General features: G+C 45.6%; 1 gene segment (V, D, J or C); it reads left to right on the forward strand.

Moving 5' to 3' along the window:
• The first annotated feature begins 5,398 nt into the window (after window positions 1-5,398).
• Window positions 5,399-15,134, forward strand: LOC310918616 (T cell receptor delta constant-like). The segment is given in 5 exons: window positions 5,399-5,470; window positions 13,285-13,560; window positions 13,971-14,042; window positions 14,384-14,500; window positions 14,584-15,134.
• The last annotated feature ends 2,023 nt before the right edge of the window (window positions 15,135-17,157 follow it).

A 17,157-nucleotide genomic window follows, 5' to 3' on the forward strand; every position in this document is an offset into this window, starting at 1 on the left:
CTTGGCCAAAATGTTGTGGGTTTTCTGTGCCTTTTCTTCTCAGGCTGGGATGGAGATTGCTGAAATCCAACTCCCCTAAAGACCACGTGGATTAGAAACACAGCTTTGATGACATAGATTTCCTGCTGACTGAATTAGTCTTTTCCAGACTCTGTGCAGGGAAGCCTCTCTGACATTCAAAAGCCTCAGTGAGGAGAGTCCTTGCTGAAGGCATGAGGCAGGAAAATGCTCAGATCAGCAGAGAAGAAACCCTGATGTTGGTTTGCACTCAGTGATAGGAGGAAGGGGCCACCAAAAAATAATATCAAGCGGTTTGATGGAGTGATAGTTCCCATGGCAACTTGGTTCTTACCTAACAGAGCCCAGCACACACCTTCCCCAGCTCATGGCCCTCTCACAAGCTACAGGCAGGATGCTGTGGTCACCATTTCTGACTTACTTACACCAGGCAGGATTAACCCTGCCCTGCTTTTTAGAAAACAAGTTAACCACATCCTGAGAGGAAAGAAGGCTTTTCTCTCACTGGCTGAGTTCCTGCTGGCTTCAAGAGAGTCTCTGCAGAGGACACAGCAAGGTGTGCTGCATTCAGCTTGGTCAGGTCAGACCCTCAGGCCCTGCAGAGCCCAGAGAAGACCCTGAGCCCTTGCAGAAGCTGTGAGGAATTTACAAGGCAAATGCAAGTCCAGTGAAAAGATCATTTAGCGCATTCTACCACCATAACATTAATCAGAGGGAGCAATTCATCAGTATTTTTATCCTGATTTTCCAATGACACTCAGAACCATTTTCTCAAGCTCTCAGGCAGACCTTTTCCCAGTCTCTCAGGCAGATTCATATTTTGAGAATACTCCCTTAGGTAAAATGACTGGAATCAGATGGACAGGAGGGAAAGGTCAGTGATGAAGTGCTGTTATAATCCCTTAGTCATAAAGTCTTAATGAAGTCTGGGACTAGGATTGGATCCATTCCCACCTCCTCTGAGAAGGAGTTTACAAAGCAGGGGCATCCTTTCTGTACCTGATGACTCAATGGGAGGGACTTCCCTTTACAGCTCTACCCCTTTCCTGCCCCCGGTCTCTGCATCAATCTTCCCAAATTAATTCTAATTCAATGTTCCTGTCCCTGACTCATCCATGGAGTAAAGCTGCAGAGTGAGCATTGCTCTTGGACTGTGCCACACTTGGGCAAATTTGTATTAAAGCTGCTTTTGCTGACACCTCTGACAGTGAGTGTTTCACTGACCTAAAGCCCTCATTTCATGGTGGGGTCCCAGATTGCCCCCACTGAGCTGTGGCTTTTCACTTTGCATTGGCAATGCAGAACATACAGTTTAAGAAAACAAGAGAATTGAATTGTTTCCAGAAGAAACCCCACAACTGGGAGCTTTTGTGTACACCAATAGCAAGATTGTGTTAGTGTGGTTAATTCCACAGGAGAGGACAGAATCTGCAGCTCTCCCAGCTGAAATCAGCTGAGGAGAATTTTGTAGATTTGAGAAACAATGCTCACTTTTTAAATTTATTAAACTTTAACAAAACACAACCACAGCCTGAATAAGGAAAAATGACAGCCCAGGCAGCTCGGAACTAAACTGCCAAGTGCTCGGCCACAAAATGGCTGCTCCGCCTTTTATACCCCTGGGGGGGCTTCCTCTGGGAACCCTGGCCCGTCCCATCCTCTGCCAATCAACTCTCCTTCACCGCCCATTGTTGGAGACTGCTTTCTTTCACCTTGATTGGAGGTCAGGTGTTGCCATAGTAACAACCCTGCCCCACCCCCCCCCCCCAAATGCCCCAACTCCCAAGGCCATCCAGTGACAACAATAAAAGGGGAAGGAAAGAGGACGATGGGAGAACATGTCACAATAATATAACTGTAGATCAATGAAACTTCTCTTAACATGCACATAATATTCATCCCTTAATTGTGAGAGCCAACCATTGTATTACTCATCTATAACAGCAGAGAAACTATGCTCCAAGTAATAATATCCTCTCTTAATAGAAGCACATTTGCATGTGCAATTATCCCAACATCTGGAAAAACAATATTGTCCTGTAAGGGATCCCATGATTCCATAATAATAGATGATGATTATAAGCAGAACTCTTTGGTACAATACATTTTAACAGTACTATCTCTATTCTCCTACAGATTATTTCTGTCCATATTTCACTATGCTCAGACAGCCTTTGAAAATCCCCAGGGCTTGAGCCACTCCAGTCCCTAGAGATATTTAAAAGCCACCTGGACATCATCCCTGGCAAACAGCTCTAGACAATCCTCCTACAGCAGGGGAGACCCAGTCACCTCCACAGGTCTCTTGCAACATCCATGGTTCTGTATTGCTCTGACACCATTCTCATACTGTGGGAAATGATGAGAAGTTTAAAATTTCTTTATATACCTTTAGTCAGGGGATTTGTTCACCTTTGCCCAGGGGGAAAGGAACTGAAGTTTCTTTCCAAAGGTCTCTTTTAGCATTCAAGGCCTGATGAGCTTAACATCCCAGGACACTGGGAGTAGCAAAGAAGGTACATAAAAGATAATGATCATTAACAAATATCAGCTCCAAACATCACCCCTGGCATGGTCAGAGACACCTGGTTTGGGAAAAGATCAATAAGAGTACAAAGAATGAGAATCTCATTTACATGGAAGGTAAAGGGATCAATAGGAAACCAAATACTAGAAACTGTGTAAGCTGCAATCAATGAACATTGAACCAATTAATTTCCCTATGTTTTGACTGTATAAATATGAGAAAAATATAGTGAAAACCACATGTGATGGAAGGATTTTCTCTGCACAATGCAGGCAACTTGTGGATGAAATGATTTCTGTTGCACATCTTGGCCACAATAAAGCAATGCCTTCATTGTATAACATTAAAAAATGCTCTTGGAGAGTTTTTGCTTTTCCCCTAATTTCAGTGACAGGACCACCCACAATGGGAACTTCAATAAAACCTTTTAGGTAATTTCTGGAAAATTTGCACCTCTAGCATATCATTTTGATTTTTCCTCCCATTTGGTGAGTCTCACACATCGAGTGTGGTATCTGACATCTGTCCTGGTGAGCAAGTCAAAATGCTGAGAGCTCTTTCCAGTGGCAGACAACATTAAAAGCATCCTGAAAGAATAAACCTCTTTCAAAACAATACACAATAAACGTTTAATGGGAAAGCATCGTGAAGAACTCTATGAGAATGGGCAAAATTAAATAGTTTTTTGTACTGCTGAATCCTTCTGTTTTCTTATACAGCATTAAAAATACAATGTAATAATCATGTTCCTGCATCTCCTGGGCATAGTCTGAACTGTCTGTTTTGTGACCTGAAATACTAAAATGTTCCTGGTAAAATTAGATCCACTGATGTAAACTGAACTTCTTTCTCTGATCTCTCCTGCTACCTTCTGGCCAAAGTGTTTATCGTTCTCACAACATTTTCAATGTCATGAAATCCAGTAAATAGCTCAAACAGGGAGAAAACCCACAAAAACCCAACCAACCAAGGAAACCACCCAAAGCACACAAGAAGTGCTGTGTTTGCACATGGCACAAATTAAACTTCTTTGCTCTTCATTGGCATTCTGCCCCTGCCAGCAGGTGCCGCTGGAAACTATTGCTAAGGGATACAGAGGCTTTGGAAAGACCAGCATCAGGAAGATGAAAGAGCTGAAGAACTGAAGGTGGATTCAGAGAAGCTTCATTTAAAACTTCAAACTAAAGCAGGGTTAGAGCTGGAAATTATTTATAACAGAAGACATGAAGTAGAATCAGAGAAGCACTTGCAGCACTGCTTTCAAAACTCCTTAGGAATCTCCATCCCAAATACTGCAGGAGTCCTACATTTGGGCTTCCTGCCTGTGTTCTGCAGAGATCAGGCTAAATCTCTTAGTAAGTCCCCATTCCTGACTTGTGATCACAATGCTGTTTTCTGTCTGATTTTGCCTTGGATTCACAGGTGAGAAACTGTGGTTTTGCTGAATTCTGGGACAAGCCTTTCTCTTTGCCAAATGTCAGGAAATACTGGAGGGAAGCAGAATGGTGGTAATGAAAAGTGGTTGGTCAAAAATGACAGGAGAAAACCCAAGGCACAGCCAAGTGAGCACCACAATGTGTTGGTAATTCAGCTACAGACTTGGTTTGATCCGGATCTTATTCAGGATGCAGTGAGTGATGTGTGCCCTGACTCGGTGTAGGAAGGAGAACTCTGTGCGGTGCATTCACGACATCTTCACTACTGCATTTCGGAAAACCTCCCATAAGCAAGTCATCCACTTAAATCTGAGCAGAACAACTCAGGAGATGCAACAGAGAGCTGAAATGGGCATGTCCATCACAGAAACTCATTAGGAGGAAGGTTAATTATCTGACTGCTAGGGCAGGGTCCCTTTCTCCCTCTCCCACATGTTTCAGTCAGCAGATATGGTCTGAACTGAATATTGGGAACCTGATCTTCCCCTACAAAACTGCTCAGGACCAGGGAGTGCAGTGCTCCTGGGAATGTCTGTCTTTCCAAAGCAAAGCTTTGAAAATAGATGTCAAATCTGGGATTTTTTTAGGGAGGGCCTTAGTTGATTCCTGGCTATGCCAAAGCCTCCCACAATCAGGGAACTTCCTCTTTTCTGGCCTGTATTGAAACATAACCTGCAAGGAGACAGAGTAGAGACACCCCAGCCTTCCTTAAGTGGCCATCTCAACCAGGCATTTTACACATCCTGTTTTACAGTCTCTGACCATGGTGTTCCACCTGCTTGGGAGCACTGCTAGATCATCCTTGAGAGAATCCCTTTTTTTCACACTTGACAGGAGTCACCTCCAGAGGCTGAGAGTTTCTGTCCTCTTCCCAATCCCCTTGTCAATGCCCCCAGCCCTGCACAATATCATCATGAGGAGCACCCACAGGAACAGACACAGGGTGAGGTACCACAGCCACAGGAACAGCCCAAGCAGCATTGTCACCTGTGGCCCCACACCTGATACAACTCATGCTTAGATCACATTTGTGTCCCACCCACTCTGGGCAGATCTCTTCTTATCTCAACCCTTCATGCCTCACACTGAAAGCCAAATAAGGCTGTTGTGGTTTGGGAATGGTATTTCCTAATATAGTGTTGCCACTGACCCACTCCAAACCAAGCCTGAGGGTCTTGCAGAGGGTCACAGAAAGTGTGAATATGGAGAAGGCTTAAAAGAAAGATGGGAACCACACATGGGTGAGAGACAGCCAGGAGAGCATTGAGAGCTTCAAGTTGTGCTCCTCCTGCCCCACCTCTCCCCCTCAGTGCTGTCACAGACAGAGGGAGGGACCAGGAGGGACTGGGCCTGAGTGCAGTGCCAGAGGCACAGGCAGGGCAGGTGTGGGCAGAGCTGTTCTGCAGGCAGAGAGAAGGTGGAGAGAGGCCAGAGAGAGCGGGCCTGGCCATGTGGAGTGCCCTGTGCGTGGGCTTCTTGCCCATTGTAGGTAAGTGAAGGCAAGGGCTGCTGGCCCCAGGAGCTGAGCGTGGCCCTGTGCTCTGCAGGGCTCTGGGCAGCTGTGCTGAGCGCTTGCAGCCGCTCCTGTTCCCCGCCTCCAGCTGCCCAGCCATGCCTGTGGAGCACGGGGAGAGCAGCCCTGCTCCTCTCCTGCCTCTGAGCTCAGCTCAGGCAAAGCTTCCTGTCTGAAAGGGAAAAGGAGGGAGGGAAATGTGTGATCTCCTTCCTTGTGAGCCTTGATAGCTGCTACCAGCTGTGCCCATCTATGTCAGCTGGCTTCAGAGAGGAGGATTTTGTCCTCCCACTGGTCCAGTGCCATTCCAAAGCCCCACCAGCATTGCCCTGACCTTTGCTGAACCTTGGGAGTGATCATGGCTTGTTCTTGCTCTCTGCAGCAGTCACTGGGCAGGTGTCCTTGGAGCAGCACCCCAAGGAAAAGACCGTACAGGAAGGAAATGAAATCACCTTTGAGTGCAGCATGAGGGGAGATGATATGGGCAACTACTATATGGCCTGGTACCGTCAGGGCCCATGGGGTGCTCTGGAATGGATTTATCATGAGATTGCTGGATATGGAGAAGGTTTCCAAGGTGGCTTTCAGGGATCAGTGGAGAGCTCCAGGAACACACTGCAGATCCTGGCAGCAAAGCAAGGGGATGCAGCAACATATTATTGTGGAGCAAGAATCACCGTGGCACAAGTCTGCAGCAGACTGAACCAAAAACCAACAGATGGGGAGGACAGATCTCTCAGAATTTCTTTGTAGAAGCTGCTCCCACAGGGCACCTGTCAAAAAATGGCAGGTGCAGGAAACATTCCTCTGGCTTGGTGGCAATAAAAGGCAGTGGAGGGAGGGGTAGTAGAAATGGCTGATCTCATTTATGGTGCAGGAGGATCTCTTCTGGGAACTGCAGAGGCAGTTTGGGGAAGTTCAGGTTTAGTTCTCGTTGCCTGAGCTCCTGTCCAGCACAGCCTCATTTCTCCTGTGTGCCTTGTCTGCAGAGCCATGGGATGATGGAGATGTGTTGCTGTAGCTTCCAGAGTGCTGTGGAGGATGGAGCCACACAGGCTGTTTAGCAGCTGATCAGCAGAGATGACTGCTCTGGGTGGCTGCTACAGAGCACTTGATCAGTTGGAAGGAGTTTAGAAGGAGTGGTGAGTTGACTTTGATTGTCCTGCAGGTGCTCAGCAAGCTGCTGTCTCAGAGCCCCTACTCCTCAATTAGATAGAAGGAAAATGATGAAACTGAAGCTTGTGGGTTGAGATAAGGACATGTTGCAGGAGTGCCAACATGGGCAAATACATGGAGTTGGAGAAACTAATTTCATTTTTGGTAGATCTAATCAGAATAAGAAAATGAGAAGAAATAGAGACATTGGAAAACCTCTCATGTACCCAATCATTGCACAGGTATGGGGAATGCTACTATCAGTTAATAACACATTCTCTCTGCCAATTCTTCCTTCTCCTGCCCTTCTCCAGAGTGCTGAGTCCACCCCAGAGGAGACATTTCTCCAGGAAGTTTTCAACTTTGGTTCTTTGCATTGACTGCAGTTCTTCACAAACTCATGCAGTGTGGGTCTGTACTTCACAGTGCAGTCCTTCAGGAACAGACTGCTTCAATGTGGGTACCTGCAGGTTGTCACAGAAAAACTGCTGTGACATGGGCTACTTCTTCCAAGAGACCACAGTTCCTGTCAGGAGCCAGCTCCAACATGAGCTCTGCATGAAGTCTCAGTCAGAGCTACACAGGACATGTACAGTTGCTTCTGTGTGGGGAACTCTATGGGCTGTAGGGTCAATATCTGCTCCACCATCACTTGACATGTCCTGCATTACCATTGTCTTCATTGTGAACATCAGGGTTATCTCCTGGCCCTCCTTCCTCAGGGACTCTCAGTATGACTTTGGGAAGTGGGAATCTTGCTTAGCGACGTTTACAGCATTCTACAGTGAGACAAATGGTCTTGGTGGATGACAAAAGTTGATTTTGTGTGCTCTTCATTTAGTTGTGCTCTCTGCAGTGACTTCCCTGTGAACATTCTTGAAAAGTCCTTTGTTATGGACTAGAAAAAGCTCAGTTCCATGTTTTTTTTCAGGAGCAGATACTGTGTGCTCCATCATCTTCCCTTGGTCTCTGGGAAATGGAATTCCTGAAGACTGGTCTGGCTGCTGAAGCCTGAGGTGAATAAAGCATTCAGGACCTCAGCCCTGTCCCATGTCCTGTGTCACCTGGTCCCCATCCCATTCAGCAGTGGGACCACCTTTTCCCAGCCTCCTTTGTCCATGCAGCCTCCTGGCATGTGGACCTGACTCCTTGCTCACCGGGGAGGAATCCTCTTCAGCTCAGCACTGCTGACACTGGGGACTGCTGTGTCCCTTGCTGGGCTCCCAGGCCTGGGAAGGACCTGGACAGAGGGAAACAAATGCAGTGAAGGGCCATGAAGAGAAGGAAGGGAACAGCTGACATATAAGGAGAGCCTGGGAGATTCATTTAGTACAGACAAGAAATTGCTGGCAGGGGAGTTTGTCATACAAATCCCTTGCAGTCCTCCAGTGCTGGCCTTTGGTTTCTGCAAGGGAGAAAGAAAGAAAGAGCTTCTAGTCATCATTTCTCAATTGAACTTCCTCCCATCAGCTCTGCCCAGGATTGCAGCCTACATTAACAACCTGTGGACAGGAATAGACTTGTCAATCTGCAGGAAGCAACCATTAGACCGGTCAAATGAGAATGCTTGTTCTTTCCAAGGGCATGTGTTTAGCTAAATTATAAAAAAAGAACTTCTCTTGGCAATTCTGGTCCAATCCATGGGAAAGCACTTGCAGCCATTGCAAAGGAAGCTTTCATCTCTGCCTGAGGTAAATGACTCCTGCAGGGATGTGAATGAACCTGTGAATGAGTCTCTCACAGGACCACAGAAAGAGTGAAATTGAAAAAAAAAATAAAATTAACAAAGAAGGCTTAAAAAATGATGGAGAAAGACTTTTCAATACGAGCTGTTCTGATGGGATGAGGGGTTGCAGTTTTACACAAAAGATGACAGATTCAGAAAAGATAGGTAGGGGGTTTTTTTTGTTTTGTTTTGTTTTGTTTTGTTTTTTTAATTACAGTGATTAAATAGATTGCCCCAAGAAACTGCATCTCCTCCAAATCTGAAAGCATTTAAGATCAGATCCAGTGTGGTTTGAGCAGGCTATTTATCTTGGTCTGAAGGACAAGTGCTTGCCAAGGAAAGTGGGAACTTCCCTTGAAACGGAGAATATGAACTCCCTCCACCCAAATCATTTTAACTTTGATACTATTGAGGTTTCTGGCAATGATATGGGAAAAGGAATAACCGGTCTTTACTAGTATATATAACAAGGCAAACAAACAGCAACAACACAGGAAGGAACAACAAACAGCCCTAGACCAACAGTCACAGCCTTCTCCCGGCCGCGGGCACTTTCTCCTTTGGTGCAGTTCCGGTCACAGCCAGCAGGGGCGCTGGTGGCTCTCGGCTGGGCAGGGCAGGTGTGCTGATTCCCCCGAGCCTGCAGGGGGCGCTGTGGGGCAAGTGCTCAGCTCTCATGCGGTAATGGCGGCTCTGGCAGCGGAAGAGAGATACAAGGGCCTTCCTTTACAAACATTCTGAAATAGCCATGCCCACTGCCCCAATGACAGTGAAAGAAGCTGTGCAGGAGCCTTGGAGAAGCAGGCTGGAATGGCAGACATACCTGGGATGGTAAACAAAATTCAGCAGAAACTCCAAAGCTGAGGCAGAAGGCAGGAAGGTCTGAGCAAACACAGGATGTTGAGTTAAAATGTTGCAATAATCCCTGAAGCCATGACATACAAGAGTGGGGCTGGGCAGGGAATTGCTCCACCAGTGCCCCTGCTGGCTGTGACCAGAACTGCACCAAAGGGGAAAGTGCCCAGGGCCGGGAGAAGGCTGTGACTCCGGATCTGGGGCTGTTTGTTGTTCCTGCTGGTGTTGTTTGTTTGTTTACCTTGTTATACCTACACATACTTGTAAACGACTTTTATTCCCTTTCCCATATCTTTGCCTGAAAGCCCCATAATTCCAACGTTAGAATGATTTGGAGCAAAGGGGGTTCATATTCTCCATTCCAAGGGAGGTTCCTGCCTTCCTTGGCAGACATCCATCTTTCACACAAGGACAGGCACCACCACCTGTGTGAAGCAGCACAGACAGCAGATGGAGCAGCCACAAACTCACAAAGAGTACATTTATTACCATGGCCTTGCTAAACTGAGGGAATCCTTGAGGAACAGGCAGCCAGGAGCAAAGAGAGATATTGGCATCTAAACTGGGTCCATGCTAGAGGATCCCTGGATGCACCCTGGGCGATCAGGGGTAATTACCAGCCGGAATGCCACTTAAAAAATATGATCCTCCTGAGTCTTCTGCTTTTAATCCATTATGCCAAACATTTCATAGCCATCCTATTATGTCCTACCATGAGTAGCCACAAGAACAGAAGTCAGGGAAATAAACTGCATAGTAGGAAATTCTTTGACCCAACATGGGAAGTAGTGATTATTTTCCTGATTACAATCCAGCTTAGCTCCATCAGACATTTCAGTAGTGTCATATAATCCCCAAGTTCTCATTTACAACTCAAACTTTCTGATATTGTTTTAGATCCTTCCTTGAAAGCCATATGGTGTTTATTAATGTGGTATGTCAGGTCTCAAACTACAGCGGAAGTCATGTGACTTCCTGTATAATCCAAAATTCTGTGTAGTGGAACAGATGCAGTTTTTGCTATGAAATATATCACAGTGTATTGGGCTGGGGTACCACAATGATATAAAGAGCCTAGGCACCTTTACAAAAACAAATGAAGGAAAAAAGGTGAGATATTTTGGGAAAGAAAGGAGAGGGGTGACTGTAATGATTAAAGAAACAGATAGAATATTCTTTCTATATTGCCTTTTACCCTGGAAAGATAAAAGAGTTCATGGGGGTTCTAAAAGATGGGAGAAAGGGAGAAGTTGAAAATTCTATACTCAATAAGGCTAACTGAAATCATTACACTACTCAATTAACATTTTTCCCTTTCAAGTTTTGGAAGTAAATTTACCTCTGGATTCTGTCATGGACTTGCACTCATGGATTTATTAGAACTAATGGCTTTTCATCTCCTGTTTTTACAACACTTTTGAACTCCATCAGGAAAGAGTGAGTTATTGGAATAAGTCTCAGCAGTGTGTGGATCGATAGGCTTATATTGGGACCAGGAACAAGTCTCACAGTTATACCAAGTAAGTGACATTTCTTTCTTTCTCAAATTTCCTTTAAAATTGTGGTGGGGGTGAAAGAAGAAGTTTCATGGTTTGGGTTCACTGAAAGACATTTCAGCTGCAATAATCCCATGAATGCACTTGCTGTCCAGTCAGGCTTTCAAGCCAAATCCTCAGCTTGGATCTGCTCAGGAAGATTTCCCAGGAACAACTGGGCTGACTCTGCAGAGCACCATTATTCCATGATCCCCAAACACCAGCAGGGCGCTATTTAGCATGTGATAACTGATTCCCACTTTGGGCAGCACTCTGGCTCCAATTTCCTGTCCAGTGTCCAATTCTCCAGTGGACTTCCACTGCCTGACTTGGGGCAGGAATGCAGAGCTCAGTGAAGAGCTCACAGTGGTGAGGAGTTTGGAGATAGATCTGGAACTGCCTGGTTTGAGAAGTTCTGGTTTGACACTGGCACCACACTGACAGTGTCCCCAGGGAAGTAATTGCACTGCCCTGGGGACAGAGGAGGAAGGAGGTTAAATAGCCTTGGGCTTAAATTCTCACAAGACCCTCATATCCAAGACCTCCTGGAATAAACGCCGATTGTCTTCCAGGTTGTGTGAGTTCGGAAAAGACCATTATGGGGATTAGGGATTATGAGAAGCCTCAGTTATTCCTATCTTTATTTGGAATTCCATGATGGACGATAAAGGTGCATGTCATCCCAAGGTTTTCTAAGGGAAAGGGAATGTTGGGGTGGCAGAGGGGTTTGTGATGTTGATCTGTGTTATTCTAAAGATTCAGGTGCATCCCTCTGGAATGGTTGCTGGTCTTTCAGCAGTTTTTATATCTTTAAAGTACTGCTAGAACATCCGATGTTATTTTACACAACCAAACCTCCCTGCTCTTCCATGATTTTCTTTTTCTAAAGACAGGGTATATTCAGAGCTGAACAGAGACTCTGGGATTCTGTTTTACAGGAAAACATGTTGGGACTTATGAATCAAAGTCCCTTTTGAATCTGCTGAAATACTTAATAAGTTGAAGCTAGAATTTCCAGGATGCGAGCAACTTCCCCCTTTTGATTTTGAATTCCCTGGGAGCTACTGATATGCTTTAACTGATATACTGATATGTTTTAATGTGTTTAGACTACAAATACTTTATTATCCAATCTTTTGCAAATTCCCCAATCAAAATGACATAAAATAACAACCATTAGTGTCACTGTGGGATACTCCAGGTATATTCTCTTGAGACTCACTGAAAGGCAAAGGTTTTCCTTTTAGTTCAGGTTGGATTATTCCAAATTAAACATTAACTGAAAATGCCAAGGCCCATTACATTTTAGAATATATGGATCCTCTTGTGACTTTAGAAGACTGAAGTGAAGGAGAAGTACAACTTAATGTCTGAATAAATGGTCAGAACAGAAAACACAAATCCCTTCCAGAAGAAAGCAGTGGTAGGAATTCATGGCTGTATGGTCAGGTCATGCAAACTAGTGGGACTCGGGGGAGGCTTCTGGGGTCAGATAAAACAAATCCTCTGCTCTCTGAACTACAAGTGCACTGGGTACATTATTTCTTGCTGATGATCTTGCCCAGGCAGTTCTTGCAGAGAAGCAGCTCCTTTGTATTCTGGCTGTTAGGAAAGCCTGGCAAGGAGACCACATGAAAAGCCTTTCAAGGTCTTCTCAGAGATCACAGAATGCACAGGACTGACAGGCTCTGGCCAACCATGCTACAACACGTGGGAAGGCAATGTTGGATTTCTCTTGGCTCTCTGGTTGCTGTGGGTGTGGACAAGTGTGTGGTTCTGCCTGTTGCATCAGGAGAGCCCAGCCATGGAGTTCTGGCAGAGCACCATGTGGCTTTCACCTCAGTTCCTCAGCAGTGGCATAGGGCTGATGGGGAAAGGCTGTGAAATCAGAGCCCCTTGATCAAACTTCCAGCAGTGCCCTGGGATGGACAAAATGTTAGACCTGAGGGATCTCTTGAGCTGACTGCAAGGCAGACACCACGCCAAATGAAAAGCCTAATGCACCTCTCTTTACCCAAGAGACCCCTCAGGATGCTCCTGTCAAATCAGACACATAAATCTTTGTGGATGTGTCTGACAACCTTTCATAAGCTGAGCCCTTCCTGGCAAGGAAGGTTGCTGGAGGATTCCAGTCAGTTCCATGTTTTTACTCGAAATCAAATTGCTAACCTGAGTTAAGTCCTGACATTGGTTTTTGAGATCACCCTTGTTTTTCCATATATGGTTTGAGCAAGAGGCAAAGGTATTTCCACTAAAAAAATAAATCAAGGTACCTCAATGATTTGTTGGCTTCTTAATTCTTTTGACATCAACAGTTTTCATGTAAGACAGCTGGGTGTGACTTTAAGCAATCTTCTTTCGTTACTTGGACCTCCACCGATGAAGAATAACTACATAGAGAGTAAATGTCAATGTTACAAATTAGTCACAGCTGGAGTATACGTGAATTTTTAGTCATTCAAAACTTGGGCAAGCCTGCAGTAAAATCAGTCCTGTCCAAACCATGCTTTTCTCTACAGACATGCCAAACACTTCTGCACCTCAAGTCATTGTGATGAAATCAAAGAAATTGGAAGAAGGTGGCAGCTCTGGGAAAGCAGCTTGTTTGGCAAGAAACTTCCTGACAAAGAACATCAGCTTGGAGATGCCCTCTGAGGAGGTTGTATATAAACAGAGCACATCCTTTCTGACATCAGAGGGGTTGTACAATGCAATCAAAGTGGTCAAGGTGACAAAACGCACAGAGGTGACCTGCACGGCCAAATTCGACAACAGCACGATAACAACAGAGCCAGGTACAGTTTGGTGGCACAGCTGTCACTTCTTTCTGGAGACAGTGGCCTGTGGGGCTTTGTGTTCTCCTTCTGGACACCACTGCCCTGGGCAGCCAGCAGAAATGACAAAGACATTTGGTATTTCAGCAGGGAGAGCTGAAAGATGTTTCAAAGCATCTGAAAAAAATGAGTTCAACTATTAATTTACTTGGAGAGACCTTATTTTGCAAAGAAGAGGGAAGACACAATGTATTTGTTCCTAATGTGAATTTCCTTATGACTAAATATCTTACCCCGTAGCACCAAAGCTGCTGCAGCACAAGCTGAGCCCCAACTTTCCTAAAGTTCCCTGAAATGTTGCATGAACATTTCTTTTTAATCTACATAAATCGTGGATATACTGTGAATTGCTTTTCTTTATCATTTCACAGAAGAGGAGGCTGAAGAACCAGTAACAGGGGCCAGTGCCAGGGTTTGCAACTGCACAGACCCCTCAGCACAAGGTGAGTTACACAAACAGGCTGTGAAGTTACATTGCAATTTGGGGGATAAACGCAAGGAAATGTATTTTCTCCACAGGAGAGGAATGAGAACACAACACATTCAGCAGACACAGGCTGCTGTTCCAAGGCAGCTCCTGCAGTTACACACAAGCCCCAGGAAGCAAAAAGCAATGCAGACAGACCCTGGCCTCCCCTGTTGTTACCGTGTTCTCTATCATCTGTTCCCTTGCTGCTCTTCCTTTCCCTTCAACTCTCACCTGTGGATTTTCCCACTTTCTGCCAAGATCACAACATCAAAACCCAGACCATGATCTGTCCCCTCTTTTCTGGTCACTGAGCAGATGCTGAAGAGCAGAGAGTGAACATGCTGTCCATGGCTGTTTTGTGTTTGAGAGTCCTGCTGGCAAAGAGCATCGCCGTCAATACCCTCATGAGTATCAAGTTGTTTCTCTTCTGAGGTAAGGGAGCACACAGCTATCAAACAGTGGTTCTTGGGACCAATTTCATTAAATGTAGTTTTAATCCCCTTTTGTTCTTCTAGACATGTGGAATGAAGCCAAGAGGAAACCGAAGAAAGGCAGGAAAGAAGGTGAACCAGCAGCACAAGGGCCTTGAACAAGCAGGGCCAGAGCTGCTGACAGAGACCACCCAGGACACAAGGCAGCACCTTCCCCTGAAGACATTGAATACTGCTCACTCCTGCCTGGCCAGCTGATTTACACTGAAGAGTTTGAAGTGCTTTTGCTGTTTCCTCTCCTCTGAGAACTGAGGAGAGTGGATTTATCCTCATCCTCCTGCTAAGCAGATCTCCCCACTCTTCTGGCATTTGCACACACGTGCCCAACCTGCTTCAATAGCTTTGAAAACTCCAATGTTCACTCTAGATACATGGCCTTTGAAAAGCATCTTTCCCAGGCATGCTGTGTTACTGCCTGTGGAACTGGAGTATTACTGCTGAGGGAATTCAAGCCCAGTAGTTGCCATTTGGAGCTCTGGGGTAGATTTAATAACAATAGATTTAATAACAATAAGTGTATATTGCAGATGAGAAGATCTGTGATTCAATTCAACCAGACAATGTTCATTTCTTTATTAAGCCTCTATTATTTCCGCCAAATATAGCTCATGTGCATTTTGAGTTCCTGTAGAAGGGATGAAAATATAGTTGTACTTGGCCAAAATGTTGTGGGTTTGCTGTGCTTTTTCTTCTCAAGCTGGGATGGAGATTGCTGAAATCCAACTCACCTAAAGCCAACATGGATTAGCAACACAGCTTTGATAACATAGATTTCCTGCTGGCTGAATTTGTTTTTTCCACACTCAGTGTAGGGAAGTGTCTCTCTGGCACATTCAAAAGCCTCAGTGAGGAGAGTCCTTGCTGGAGGCATGAGGCAGGAAAATGCTCATATCAGCAGAGAGGAAACCCTGCTGTTGGTTTGCACTCAGTGATAGGAGGAAGGGGCCACCAGAAAAATAATATCAAGTGGTTTGATGGAGTGATAGTTCCCCTGGCAACTTGGTTCTTACCTAAGAGAGCCCAGCACACACCTTCCCCAGTTCATGGCCCTCTCACAAGCTACAGGCAGGATGCTGTGGTCACCATTTCTGACTCACTTACACCAGGCAGGATTAACCCTGCCCTGCTTTTGAGAAAACAAGTGAACCACATCCTGAGGGGAAAGAAGGTTTTCTCTCATTGGCTGAGTTCCTGCTGGCTTCAAGAGAGTCTCTGCAGAGGACACAGCAAGGTGTGCTGAATTCAGCTTGGTCAGGTCAGACCCTCAGGCCCTGCAGAGCCCAGAGAAGACCCTGAGCCCTTGCAGAAACTGTGTGGAATTTACATGGCAAATGCAAGTCCAGTAAAATGCTCATTTAGTGCATTCTACCACCATAACGTAAATCAAGGGGAGCTGTTTATCTGTATTTTTATCGTGAGTTTCCAATGACACCCAGAACCTTTTTCTCAAGCACTCCACACCTTTTCCCAAACACTCAGCCAGATTCATATTTTGAGAATACTCCCTTAGACAAAACGACTGGAATCAGATGGACAGGAGGGAAAGGTCAATGATGAAGGGCTGTTAGAATCCCTTAGTCATAAAGTCTTGATGAGGTCTGGGACGAGGATTGGATCCAGCCCCACCTCCTCTGAGAAGGAGTTTACAAAGCAGGGGCATCCTTTCTGTACCTCATGACTCAAAGGGAGGGACTTCCCTTTACATCTCTACCCCTTTCCTGCCCCCAGTCTCTGCATCAATCTTTCCAAATTAATTCTAATTCAATGTTCCTGTCCCTGATTCATCCATGGAGTAAAGCTGCAGAGTGAGCATTGCTGTTGGACTATGCCACACTTGGGCAAATTTGTATTAAAGCTGTTTTTGCTGACACCTCTGACAGTGAGTGTTTCACTGACCTAAAGCCCTCATTTCATGGCGGGGTCCCAGATTGCCCCCACTGAGCTGTGGCTTTTCACTTTGCATTGGTAATGCAGAACCTGCAGCTTAGAAAAGCAGGAGAATTGAATTGTTTCCAGAAGAAACCCCACAACTGGGAGCTTTTGTGTACACCAATAGCAAGATTGTGTTAGTGTGGTTAATTCCACAGGAGAGGACAGAATCTGCAGCTCTCCCAGCTGAAATCAGCTGAGGAGAATTTTGTAGATGTGAGAAACCACACTCACTTTTAAAATTTCAACGGTTTATTAAACTTTAACAAAACACAACCACAGCCTGACTAAGGAAAAATGACAGCCCAGGCAGCTTGGAACTAAACCGCCAAGTGCTCGGCCACAAAATGGCTGCTTTGCCTTTTATACCCCTGGAGGGGGGGGAGGGGGCTTCAGCTGGGAACCTTGGCCCCGCCCATCCTCTGCCAATCAACTCTCCTTCACTGCCCATTGGTGGAGACTGCTTTCTTTCATCTTGATTGGAGGTCAGGTGTTGCCATAGTAACAACCCTGCCCCGCCCCCCCAATTGCCCCAACTCCCAAGGCCATCCCGTGACAACAATAAAAGGGGAGGGAAAGAGGACAATGGGAGAACATGTCACAATAATATAACTGTAAATCTATTTTCAGAGTGCATCCCTCCCTGGATTCCCCAGGGAGAGAGAAAGA

The sequence above is a fragment of the Zosterops lateralis genome, assembly GCF_965231275.1.
Source record: "Zosterops lateralis genome assembly, chromosome: 24".
Taxonomy (NCBI): domain Eukaryota; kingdom Metazoa; phylum Chordata; class Aves; order Passeriformes; family Zosteropidae; genus Zosterops; species Zosterops lateralis.